Source organism: Poecilia mexicana, unplaced genomic scaffold, assembly GCF_051168715.1.
Source record: "Poecilia mexicana isolate PSO_F unplaced genomic scaffold, ASM5116871v1 scaffold_9, whole genome shotgun sequence".
NCBI lineage: Eukaryota > Metazoa > Chordata > Actinopteri > Cyprinodontiformes > Poeciliidae > Poecilia > Poecilia mexicana.
In genome coordinates, this window is record NW_028263378.1 from 19,852,501 (window position 1) to 19,866,521 (window position 14,021).

At 40.4% G+C, this 14,021-nt stretch overlaps 1 long non-coding RNA gene across 1 annotated transcript in view; it reads left to right on the forward strand.

The window, feature by feature from the left end:
• The first annotated feature begins 1,513 nt into the window (after positions 1–1,513).
• The window catches only part of LOC106926868 (uncharacterized), a 28,161-nt gene continuing 15,653 nt past the window's right edge, over positions 1,514–14,021 (forward strand). The window contains exon 1 of the long non-coding RNA XR_001420169.2: positions 1,514–2,616. This is a non-coding gene — a long non-coding RNA (uncharacterized LOC106926868). The remainder of the gene's footprint in view (positions 2,617–14,021) is intronic.

Consider the following 14,021-nt stretch of genomic DNA (forward strand, 5'->3'; position numbering starts at 1 on the left):
ATCAATTAAACGATGTATCCCTTAATAATGAGAAGAAAGAGAAATAACTGCACTGTCAAGTTAACTGCGGTGAGTAAAGGGAGATGAATATGAGGAAACGCCGGTCACCAAAGTATTACAGCGAAATGAGTTAAATAACCATTTACCTTTGTCTGGTTTCATTCATCAAACCACAAGTGGAGGACTCCCAACACGGGTGGGGGCTATTTGTTTGCTTTTACACAAGCAGCTGGGTGCGATTTCACGTTTGAGATATCTGTCTGAAAGCGAAACATTTATTATCCCAAGTTGTCAGTGAGCCCTATTTCTCTTGAACCCCTCAATACGAACCGGCGTCGCAGCGTTCTGCAGCAGTAGGGAAAGGAAGAAGAAAAACGTCCTATTTGGCGTCACACGTCACTACTTTTCACTTAGAAGAAACAGCAGCAGCAGCTCGGTCACATTTGACAAATACGGTTGTTTGAGACAATAACACTTTCCAAATAGCCGAGGCTCCCGCTTATATAAACGAATGGGAGCCCCCCTCTGAAGTGTGACGCGGCTTATTTCTCATATTGTCTCGTGCGTAAAAAAAGAAAGAAAGAAAGAAAAGAAAAGAAGAGGAAAAAAATGACAACAAGTGCTCTCGCTATATAGCTCATTCATCCGCCCAGGCTTTGCAAGATGGCTAGGAACTGATGGCCAAATTTACATAGACGTAGCCTATGCAGAGATGTGTGCCACATCTCAGCATCCAGACCCAGCTTCTTGTTGCACGGGCTCTATATTCAGTCGGTGGCATAGATCAGTCCGCAGACCACACAGGCAACCTTTAAGCCATGGATCAAATCCAGCCCTTCTGGAGCTGCGAATGCAACACAAGGGGACGCCTCCCTGCTTATACGCGCACACGCCCGACTGTTGGAACAGCGTGAAAGGCGCATATAATGTATGTTTGCGTGCGCCCGTGCGTATCCACAAACCGTACGTAAGCGTATGTGCTGAGGGAGAGCGGAGGGTGGAGGGGAGAGAGAGAGAGAGAGAGAGAGAGAGAGATGATTGTGAGAAAGCCCGGATCGCTGTGTAAGCGGATCTCTTTGTGTTGATTTAGGAAGACGTTTGCTGTATATAACGTTCAAGGCTGATAATATCATTGCCTGGCCAGATAAATAAAGCATTGGCCAAAACCATCGGGTCAGCTATCGATCCGCTTTTTCTCCCGGAGCGAGCGAGAAGGCGGGGTGGACAGGAGGAGGAGGAGAGGAGAAGGGGGGGAGAGAAAGGGAAAGAGAGAGAGAGAGAGACCCCACTCATTAGCATTCCACAGCCATGGACTAAACGCTGACAACTAACAGAGATATCCAGCTCTACACCACTGCATAACCCCCCCACCCACTCCCCCCTTTGTCTCCCCCCACCCGGCCCTTCATTTCCAGCGGACAGATCTCTCGTCACAGCCAGCGCATTTTTATTTATGCCCTCTTCACTCCTTTTTGCACGAATGGACCCTTGCACAAGAGAGAGAGAAAGGAGGGGAGAAAAAGCCTGTAGTAAAGTAAGGCAGAGAAAGTAGGGGAGGGGAGCGGGGGGGAGGGGGGGTGATGTTGTAAAAGCTGTGCAGAAGTGACAGCGCTAAGCGCACCGGCTTTGCTTGAGAGAGATACAATTGTGTGTGACGTGACAAAATGGAAGTGGGAGACGTTTTAAATTGCGACCCGAGACTTGGACATTTGAGGCTGAAAAATGAAGTCTGTGATTAGCTGATGTTTTATTTAAAGAATGGAAGGATTTTGAGCTTTTGCATTCATTTATTTATTTATTTATTTATTTATTTATTTATTTATTTTATTTTATTTTATTTTATTTTATTTTATTTTATTTTATTTTATTTAACCAAGTGGGGCTATTTATCTACGATTCTCTCGAAATGCAATATGCAATAAATACAGAAGAAACTAGAAAAAATTAAATAAATAAATAAATAAACCAAAAAGTAAATTTCAGATATTTAAAACTCTAAAAATTTTTTTTAGTTTTAATCTCCTTTAACAATTAGATAATTATAATTTAAAAAAAAACTCAGCCCGAAGTTAATATGTGTAATGAAAAAAAATCTTTCAACGATTTGCTGCAGACAAGCTCCCCTCTCTTCTCTCCTGTTCAGACGATTATATCTTAATATGCGCTGTAGTTTCATCCAATAATGACAGCTGTTCAGCTGATAGTAACTTCTTTCCAAGTTTTTTTTTTCCTCCCCTCCCTCTCCACTCCACCCCACTCGGGCCCCCCTTGGTCTCTGTCTTGCTTTGTTGTTTTTAAAATATGCATGTCTCTCTCCGGAATGCCAGTCACGGGTCCAAACTTTGTGTGTCCCAACCTCCCACATGATGAAATGATCCTTTTAAAAGCGAGCTCAATATGTCTCAATCTGCACTCTTCTCCCTCCTCTACCAAAGCCTTCTGGGTTCGGGATGCTACCCAGACATGTACATAAGTGTGTGCATATAATAATTAAAGCGCAATTCACTTTACTGCGGACTTTATTTCAAAGCGCTGAAGAGGAAGACGCGGCTGGATCAAGTCAAGTTCTGTCAGCGACGGATGGATGAAGATTCATGGCAGGAAAAGGGGGGAAAAGTAAGGCTCATCCTGACACACACTCTCTCTCTCTATCTCTCTCCCTCTCTCTCTCTCTCTCTCTTCCTCTCTCTCTTTTTCTGTGTGTGAGTCTGAGTGAGTGCGTGCATGTGTGTGTGTGTGTGTGTGTGTCTGTCTGTCTGTCTGTCCTGTTTGGTGTGTGCGTGTGTTCCAGGGGGAGTGGGTGAGAAAGACAGAGGGAAGTGTGAGAGCGCAAAGGGTATGTGGCTGTATGTTCGGGTGTACGCACATTTATGTATGTCTGTAAACTCGAGTGTGCAACTTTCTTCTCCTGCTGCCAACCAACCAACAGTTGTTTGCGTGGATGCTGGTGAGGCAAAACCACACTGTATACCAAACAGGAAAGCAGTAAAAATAAAAAGAAAGAAAGAAAGAAATGCTTAGGCTTAAAGAGGAAAAACTGAATAGGATGTGTAAGCAAGCAGCTCAACTTTAACTTTTAATTTCTTCTGTCAAGAGTTTGAGCCTTAGCCAATATGTAGGAGAGACAAATGCAGAAGACCCGATGATGGCTGCAGATGCAGGAGCAAGCGCTTATACCAAAACCTGTTGCTTCCTCTGCAAACTTTAACAAACACTCGAGTCGCGCAGCGTCCAGACCACAATCCACCATTTCCAAAAGAGAGAAAAAAAAATGTAAGCACACCGGGAGTCATCCGGTGAGCCGCAGCAAACAAATTGAATTTAATCACTGTGTTCATTTATTAAATTCAGACACGTTTTAATAGACATCCCCAACAGTCTGATTATGTCAACATATGGGAGGGCCGCGCATGCAGCAAGGCCTGGGCTTACATACCTGATAACGCCTGGGCTTTTCAGGCAATATTTACGGCTTTCTCTTTCTAATACTCTCCAGATGGTGTGTGTGTGTGTGTGTGTGTGTGTGTGCGCGCGCGTGTGTGTGTGTGGTGTGACTGTGTGCTGCCACAGCAGTCGGCGAGCTCCTCGATATTTTACTCAGCAGCATTTTGTTGCAATTACATCAACGCCTAGAATTTATTGTTGACCCACTTTCATTGAGTTTTTCCCTTAAAGAAATCGCATACAATAAAACAGCAACCATGTTTAAGCAAAAAATAGCCGTGTGCATACGCATGTGTGTGTTCACGTTTATGATAAATAAGTAAATATAGTTATTTATTTATTTATATATAAAAAAAAAATCGGTGCTCTTCAAAACTTCCCACTTCACGGTTTGATAGATTAATATGTTATATAGACAAAACACACAGGCCGCATTCATGCCTGACCAATCTTTGTTGGTGCCTGTGCGCTTTTTTTCAGCAAGTCACTCAAGCAGAATAATGCGTGAAAAGATATAATCCACTGAGCCCACACCCTATGCAGTCCTCTCCCATATTATCCTCTGACAAAGGATTGGCAAGCTTTTCAGCAGGTATCCAACCTCTGCTCTAAACACAGGCAAGTGACGTTTGTTGGAGATTTGACTAATACACTCATTTTATCTATCTATCTATCTATCTATCTATCTATCTATCTATCTATCTATCTATCTATCTATCTATCTATCTATCTATCTATCTATCTATCTATCTATCTATCTATCTATCTTACACTGAAAAAAAAACCTGTTTAAATTGAATCAATAAAATGTGTGTAACAATTTGGAAACCTTATTTTGGGAACATTTAAATCAGTATGTCTAAGTTGACTTTATGTAAGTTTTGCAGCTAAAAGAAACCCCAGCTACATACATTCTAAAAATAATCACTTATATAACTTTGCTCATTTTGTTCTTCCTCACACCTTAAAAGGGAAACAAAAGGGAGAATTGGTTTTGATTAAGGCATAAACAGTTACCGAAATGAGATATACATTTTCAAATGTATTTAAAAAAAAAGAAGCTGGCACAGCAAAGCAAAGCAAAGCTTAGACACACCATTTATTGCAATTGAGTACTTCAAGGTTGTTAGAAAGAGTCACTTTAGCATGAATGTTGTTGCCGTATGAGTTCAATCATAAGTTACTGGAATGGTAAAAAAACAAAAAATAATTCATTAATTTAAATCTGATTGAAAAATGTGGCATCTGAAGAGCTCAGATGTTGACGTTCATTTGCAACGACTGCATCAGTTTTAAGGAGCTCAGTTTGCTGTAGCACATTTGGCTTCTGCATTAGCATTGTTGCTAACCCATTTCAGACATAAAATTGTACTAGATCAGTAATTAAGTGTTCTTTGGTGGAATGGAAACTATTTTCCAGAAAGCCAAAGCTAGGATGTGATGTTCATCGGCAACAATTACCTCAAGGTTAAGAAGCTCTGCTGCCAGCAGGTTTTACTTAAGGATTGTACTGTCACTAAACGAGTGCAGGCCTAAAATGTTACTGAAATAGTAATCATTTACCACTGCCTGCCTTTTCATGATAGATTTAGAATCTACCATGACAAGAAACGGGAAAGGGAACTATTGAGATGAACAGTATTGTTAGTTGTTGGCAATCACAGCTTCATGGTTTGAGATATGAAGCAGTTTGCTAGCAAGTTTGCAAGCATAAGCGCTCGCGTAAAAATTGCTGTCATAATATTTTTCTGACATGCTAATAAACATTTTAAAACTTAATGTTAAAACAAAAAAAACAAAAAAAGTTGAGATGTAAAATCCTCTCCCTCCCTGCCAATGGCTGCCTCAGAGTTTACAGATCTCAGTTTTCTTGCAGGTTTTAGTTGACGTTGCCATTGCTGAACTAGTTACAGCTGGATACAAACTTGCTCTGCAGTAGAAACCTAAACCCATGTACACTATCCTCCTCACTGCCTTCTCAAGCTCAAATAAATGGCAATCTCTGTTGAAAATATTTCATTTGGATTTGTTATTGAATGAAATGAGCTAGCCAGCATTGCACTTACAAATTTATGTGTTTGATCAGTCATTGAAACTTATTTAAGAGTTGACATGTGATACTCGTAGGAGTTCATTTTTATAGTGTATGATAAACCAGAATGGATAATTGCAATACATCTCTCATATATGTCTCAGTGTGCCTCACCTGTCAGTGGTAAGGTTTTACCCCTGAACACCTGTACCTGGATCTTTCCCTCTCTCTTTTCCTCTCCAGCTCCCAACCACCTCAGAGGACACGTTGATAAATACGTGTCGTTTTTTTTTTTTTTTTTTTTTTTTTTAACCGATCTTACTCAGCGCCATCCATCAAATTTGTGCGTCCGTGTTACGCGTCTGCGCTTGAGGGAAGTAGGAAGAGGATGCCAGCAGGCGCGCAGAGAAACACACTCTAAAAAGCGTCAACAAGAAAGGTGTTGTTCTCCATATGAAGACAGAATTATTACCGTGGTGAGAATCGTCCTAACCCAGGCCATGTAAGGGGATGATGCTCTGGAAAATGTTAGCACCTGCTTTTTGCTGTGCTTACGTATGTCAATAACTTCTTTACGCCCGACATGATGCGTTTTGATTGATAGGTGGAGCACATTTTTATTTTCATTAATAATAATAATAATAATAATAATAATAATAATAATAATAATAATAATAATAATAATAATAATAATAATAATAATAATAATAATAATAATAATAATAATAATATTACTTCAGGGTCGGCCAGCGCTTGGAACATTCCACCTAAGACCCCTTCACCCTGTGGTTGCAGACTCCTTTGTGGCCCCACATACCGCTGCTGTGATTATAGAAGTGCTTCCTCGTCCCTAGTTAAAGAAGCAAAGCTCTAATCTAGCTTCTGTGTCGCCCCCCAAAGCCAGCGTGCGCTATAGTTGAAAATGTGCGTACGGGAAGAATGAGTGGGGGTCGGTCTGAGCGAGAGAAGACGGGAAGAGGAGGGTGAGACAGACAGCAAGAGAGAGAGAGAGAGAGAGAGAGATGAGGGAGGGGGGTTATAACGGAGTGGCCCTTTCCCTCGGTTTGAGTGACACGACCCCTCTCTCCTCTTCAAAGGCCACGCAGAAATAAACGCATCTCATTTGAATGCCGATTTTGTTTTTCTCGGTGGTATTTTACAGCCAAGATTTCTCCAATAGGAATGTGTATTTTATTTCCCTCCCCTTTCCTCCCTGCAATATATTGAATCGGGCTGGTTCGGGTGGCAGCGGATTCAATAATACCCATCTCTCCACATGAAGCATTCTGCTTCTCCATCAACAACATCTCCATCCCCCCCCGCCCCCCCAGCCCCTACACACACTCGCACCCCACCCTGTCCAAATTCATTTGCATCCGCTGATGATATCAGTAAAGAATTACTGGCACCGTATGAGGCCGTCTAGCTGGGGGAGGGCGTGGAGGGGGTGAAGAGAAGGCTTATTTGGATAAAACTGGACCGCAGAGTGGACACGGCCCTAAAGGTCAGTCGCCCATTCATGTCAAGGTGGCAGGGGGTTGGTTGGTGTGTGTGTGTGTGTGTGTGTGTGTGTGTGTGTGTGTTGTGGAACAGAGGGAGGAAGGGGACGAGGATGGGGGGGCTGAAGGGAGGGGGGAGGGGGGCAAAAGAGGCTTATTTGAAAGCGGGCGTATATTTGAGGCAATGGGAATGAAAAGAAGTGGTCCACAAAGCTCATCATACTTCAAATACGCCCCGTCACATCTTCACTCTCTTTCCTTTTCCACGACGGCAGGCGAGTATGGCCATATAAACCTCGGGTCTCTGTGCCTGGGAGCAGGCCTGCAGAGAGCACAGCGGCGAAACACAACATGTGGACCAGAGGAGGGGGATCACAGAGGTCCATGGCTGCACGCACAGAAAAAGAAGGGGCTCTTCTTTAATGCCTCTGTTTGCTTTTTGTGCGAAATGAATTAAAATGAGGAGTTCCCATTTAAAGCTCCTCGTTTCCCCTTACAGTTTTTTTTTGAACAGCATCATAATATACAGAGACAGAAAACGTTTGTAAGGTGATGCTATATGCCCCTGATATGATGCAGCAGCCCTATAATTTTCTTATCACTAGATTCTGCGCTGCCATTTTTTCAGATGGCGCAAAATTTCAAGGATTTACTTCTGAGGGTACCACAGCGTAAGAAGCAGAATGTGACTATATCAGTGATGTGTATCATAAATATATGATTTAAAAAAAACACCCGAGAGCTATATGTTTTACATATTTTTAATGAGAATGATCCAATTTTGGTCAGATTTCAAGATGTATTTCTAAAGTAATAAATCACCAATAACCTGAAGCTAATTTCGCCATTAACACAAAGCAGAACCTATAACATAATCATAAAAATATATATAGAAAACCTACATCAATATTTTCCCTCCTGTACTTAATGAATTAATGAAATATTACCCCTATGGTGGCCTGTTCCGCAATCTACTTCTCATAGTTGGGGTTTGTATCCACGACGTGCACACACGAGCTCTCTCGCACATTTAAAGGCATTTATCAATGCAACGTTATGTGTACATAATAAAATTAAGTGGGCTGCGTGGCAGCAAACGGATTAGTAATTTGTTTGCAATAATCATTGCTGAACCTCGGCTATAAGTGTGTCCAGGCGGTCTGAACTTGATTTTCAACCAGGAACAAACAAGAAAACTTTTGTGCATAAATAAAGCACACAAAGAAACAAAAGGAGGCTTTTTTTTTTTTTTTTTTTTTGCCTTTTACTTATTAGTCTAACAGCAACGCTGATTGGCCGCAATTTGTGCTGATTCAGTGTGGAAAAAGTGAAATCTGTTTTTTCAGGAAACAACAACAACAACAAAAAAAAAAACACACAGTCTGGATAATTTCTAAGCATTTTATCTGCACCTGAAATATTAGTTCAGCTTTTAAACGATCCGCGTCTATTGCGCGTATTTTACGCAGCTGATTCCTAACATTTCCAGTCCATCATAGCCTCGGATGAACGTTGATACCGAGGCTCCTCTGTTTCAATTGAGCTTTGATCATTTCAGATAGACAACCCTGCATTGATCGTCGCGCTATTACAGCTCATGTCCCTCCATCCCTCGCGTCCTTGCTTCCACTACTATCATTCTTAGAGTTCCTCCTTGTTATTATCATTATTATTTGTAGCAGTCGCAGGATTGCTGCTACTGCATGCGTCTTTCAGAGTGCCACTGCTGTTATTGGACCATCATTACCTGCAATGATGGCTATGGAGAATAAGACCGAGCTGTGTTTGTATATGAAGCAAATGAGCGCGGTGAGGATGATAAGAGGGGATTATGCGACGTGTGAGTGAGGAGAGGGTCAGAGCCACTGTTTTTATTTTATTTATTTCTTCTTTAATTGACCAGAACTTACTGATTGGCACCAGTGGAGTATCTATTCTTTAAGAAAAAAAAGGACTTACTACTATGCCCTATGCAGAGGATATAGTGTTTGCTTATAGCACAAAATGCAAATACGAAGTAAGTGATGGCATTGATCGAGTTTTGTTAAGGGAATCAGCTGCACTTATGTAAATGACTCACTTTTCTATTTAGGTTGTTTTAGCTTTTAATCCTGATCTTAGTATTATATATATATATATATATATATATATATATATATATATATATATATATATATATATATATATATATATATATATATATATATATATATATATATATATATATATATATATATATATATATATATATATATATATAGTTTTTTTTCCCTATGGTGACTTCTCACTTTAGTTTCAGTGCAAATATTAAACACTTTTTTAACTAGGACTGATCAGCCACTTGGAGTCAGGAAAAGGGAACAGAGTTTTGCACAGCAGAATCTGGGATTGTCTCCGTGATTTGGATTTAAAAAGTTTCGAGTGTCTGAAAAGCGCCAGACCCCGGGTGTTTTTGTCGTCGCGCTCCCCCTGCGTCGTGTGCGTAAAACAGGCAGCCTCCTGCTCAGACCCGACCCTCGGAGATGTCTGTGATTGTTTCTACCTCGCTTTGCTAGATGGCGCTCTGCGTCGTGGGACCCTCCAACACAAGAACCGCCCCACGGTCTCTCTCTTTCTCTTACGCTGTGCTCTCTGAGCTACGGTCCCCGGCGCAGCAGAGCACCTTCCCCATTTTTCTTTTTTTCTTTTTTTTAAACCAGGGGTTTCCACAGCTTCAGCAGACTGTTACATGATTTTAAGGTGGCGATTTTTACACTCTTTTCAAGTGACATTATCCAACGAAGCCATATATTTTGATTTGTTTTGTTACGCAGTGGAATGGCATTAATAGATGAGCGAGGAGTTGGGCAGTGATTTGTTCTGCAAACTCACTATCAGTCAGACTATCAAACAGTGTTTGAGCGTTTTATAATTTGTTTTATAAATGCAGCTTTGCTGAACTATTTATTGTATATTTTATTCACAATAAAAATTGATTTTGTTAAAAATATTGTATATTTTATTGTAATAATCCTACTACTACTGCTGCTGCTACTATTGCTAATAGTAATCATAATAATAGCAACAATAATATTAATAATAACAATAACAAAAAGAAGAAATATTAGAAGAAGTGGTGAAAAGGTAATTACACGAAGAAGAGATGCGTTACATTTTACGCTTTAAAGCTCTTGATTATGGCGGCACAGTGTTTTGTTGGAAAATGTATCATGGAAAAAAATGTAACATAGTTTAACTTCGAAAAATTACAATTAACAAATGTTTTTTGAGAAAAAAAAAGTATTTGTCTATGTTCCAGAAGTTTTTTTTTTTTTTGATTTTTTTTTTTGCTGCATTTTTTTCTCGATTATCTGTTCCAACAAAATACCAATCAGATAGATAGATAGATAAATAAATAAATAAATAGTAATCTTCCCTCTCTTCTTTGATGTGCTACTGCAGTTACACTTTCACTAAATAGCGGCTCGTCGTCGTGTTGACGTTGATGAATGTGTTGGAGACTCTGAGAGCCTTTTACAGCTGTCTTAAAATGCGCCGTGGCCCCACAGAGCAGCCGCAGACAGATCAGGTGCGGTGCGGGAGCCTTTTCTACACAGCAGTCAGTGACAAAGAAACACACGCAAAGGGAAAGGGTCTTTTTATTCTCTCTCTCTTTCTCAGTTTTTTTTTTTTTTTTTTTGAAAAACTATGTGAAGATTTTATTCCTAAATAGAGTTTGCGCACCATTTTTCCCCCTCGAAATTCCAAAATTTTAACAGTTCAAATTGATGGAGCATTAAAACACACATTATAAGGGATGTGTAATTACTTTGAGTAAAAAAAAAAAAAGTGGTGATAATAAATACGTATTTCCTTTAAAACCATTTTTTTTCAGCTTACAAAACAAATCAAATATCTCCCTTCTTACTGTGTCTTTGTTCCTCGCATGAAGAGGTGGAAAATAAAACTGGGTATACGTGAGGTCAACTGAGTCATTTTTTTTTCTTTTTTCTAATGCCACATTTATTATTTTTTTTATACATCACATCAACTGTAAACAGCATATCTATGACAGATTGCGGAGAAAACAACCTTGTATTAACCGCGCTGATCAGATCTCTCATAACAAATAGACGAGGGGAAGCACGCTGACTGGAATCCTGTGGACTCAGAGAACCAAATCTTACCTCCTAGAGTTTGCAGTGCAGCCACATGCACGGTTTCACTTTTGATTAAGCTGCATTATCAGATTGTTCCTGGCTCCCCCCACCCCACCCTCTTTTCGCAGTCACACTTGCTCGCTCCTCTGCTGTAACCTGGGTGGTTTGGCACAGCAGGCTCGCTTGTATACAGTAGGAGAGGGGGCCTCTCCACCTGCAGCTTCCCCCCAGCCAGGTATCACCTCATTCCCTGCTAAAGCCCACATCTCACTCCCCTCTTGCTGTCCGCATCAGTTACCTTGGAGCACATTATTATTATTTTTCCTCAAACAATGTGCAAGGACCCTGTCATACATTTTTGAGTGTTTTGGGGGAGAGAGAGAAAGAGAGAGGGGGAAAGGGGGTTTTCCTTGGTATTTGTTTTCCTCGACTTAACAAGCCATCATCCCAGACATGCATATACACAGAATTGGAAATGGCTCGAAGATCCCGCAGGCAAAAGGATGGGCTGCAGGTTCAATTAAGGTAGAATAATGCATGGGGATAAAGCATAAGATGACCTCGATTGAAATTGATCAGAAGAAACTGTAACAAAAGAGGAGGTGAGGAAGGGGGGGAGGGGGATACCTTTTTTTTCTTTGTTTTGACTTCCTGTTGTATCTTCAAACAATCCAGATTATTTTCAGGCCACAGAGCAGCACCGGTCCAGAAGGCACCAAGTTCGACTAAAATCCCCTTTATATCATTCACATGTAGCGTTATGGATTGAAAAGTAACAGTGGCCCAGTCAATCACATGAGATGACTTTACAACTACCTGGAAACGGTATAAAATCATCATGTTTGGGATTAAGTGTTTAAAAACGATTAAAAGAAATGTCTAAAAAGCTCCTTCATAACTGTAACTTTTTGAAGCAACAACGGCTGACCAGAAGACAGAGAACAGTTTGTGATCATCTTCATTAGTTTTGAAATTATTTCTGCAGGTGGAATGGGAATTTACGTAGAAACACGTCAAATTAATTTGAAACAAAAATACTCATTGAATATATGTTATTTAACAGTTTGACCTCTTTGATTTTAGATTTCGAGAATAAACCAATTTTTGTTTTCCTTACTTAAGGCTGAAATCTACATAAAAAAAATCCGATTTGTGCGACACTTCAACTCCTCTCAGGATTTGGAGTCCTGTCGCTTAGCTTGCTAATACTTCGGGCTGTCTCGATTTTTTTTCCCCCGGAAATAATCCTAACGCCCGAATATAAATCTAAAAGAATCCCATGTCTAGACTATTTCACTCATTTTTTTTTATTTTTTTTTTTGACGTTTATTTCTTTCTTCTCTTAATCGAATTTGCCAAATTTAAGCTGCTGGATTTTGGAGCCCATAAGTAGCCATTTTGGTTCAAATCCCCCTGGAATGACAGAGAATAAGAAAAGGTTTGTCATAAATTCTTAAGTAGAAAACAAGATATTTCACCGCCACAGTGGGGATTTTAACGAATTAAAATATCTCACTGCTCGGCTGCGATAATAGTAGTTAAAAAAAAAAGAAGAAGAAAAAAAAAAGAAAGGTATGGGATTGAGGCGCACGCTTGTTAAGTAACTTGCTGTCAGTATAGTTAGCAGAGCTCTGATATGGACGGTGGCTGCAGAGCCTCATCTCTTGGGGTTTTAATTAACAAGCTGTCTCAAAGCTGTAGAGCTCCATCAAACAGCCCCCCACTCCCTCCACACACACACACACACACACACGCACACACACACACACCCCCACACACACAACACACACAACAGCAAATCCTCCTCCCCGTCACTGCCTTGGGCTTTCTTTCAAACTTTTTTTTTTCCCCCTTCTTATATCAACTTGTTACCAAAGCATCCACCAGCTGATGGGGTGCAACTGTACACCGAGCCGGTCTGCGGAATGTAAAACTGCTCGCAGTCGGTCAGCGTCTATTTGCGCGCACTGATGCGCACGTTCGGTGCAGCAGACGTCCACCTACTGCATGTTTTCTGTTGGGTTTGACTTGGAGCCTGAAGGACGCCATGGCGAACTGTTGCTATTTTTTTTTCTTTGCAGCTCCTCTGATGGAGTGATGGATTTCATAGTCTGTGAATCTTCAGGCTGCTTGACAAATGTTAGATCATCCCCCCCCCCACACACACACACACATACACACACAACCCCATCCTTCTCCCACACAATCATCTCCAACCTGCAAAAACGTGCTTGGGAGAATATTTGAGAATACTTCAAAGAATTTACACTGAAAAAAGTTGTTTCAAAGGAAACAAAAACACATACATTTTCTGATGCTAACACATAAGAATAGACTACCAACTTGGAAACACAAATGAAAATTATGTTTTACTTTCTAAAAAAGTTTTTTTGTGTGTGTGGGTGGGTGGGTGTGTGTGTGGGTGTGTGTTGCATTTGTGCTGCTTCCAATCTGAAACCTTTCCCCTACCACCAGACCCAGCAAAGGATTATACAGGACCCTAAGCAGAAATAAGTGGAGGGTCCCTACCAACCAGCCCTAAGCCTTACATCTCTTTTTAAATCGTCCTTACTCGACTATGTGCATGTTATGCATATAATACTCGCTATGTTCATGATCTGGCTCGTCATGCCATTAAATTGAGCACATCACTGTATGCATTATTTTATTTACCCTAAATTTAGTCATTTCAAGTTATTGTGGGAAATAAACAGTATTAACTACATTTTTGTGGCAGGTGTGTGACTCCAGACACAAGCAGAAGAAATGATTCAGTCATTAAATTAGTTAATGTAACTGTAAACTATAACAATGATTTTTTTTTCTCTGTGATTACATGCCAAGTTCTTCTAAATCGTAAAAATATATATATTTTCAAAATTACAGAATTTACTTTTAAAAATGTGC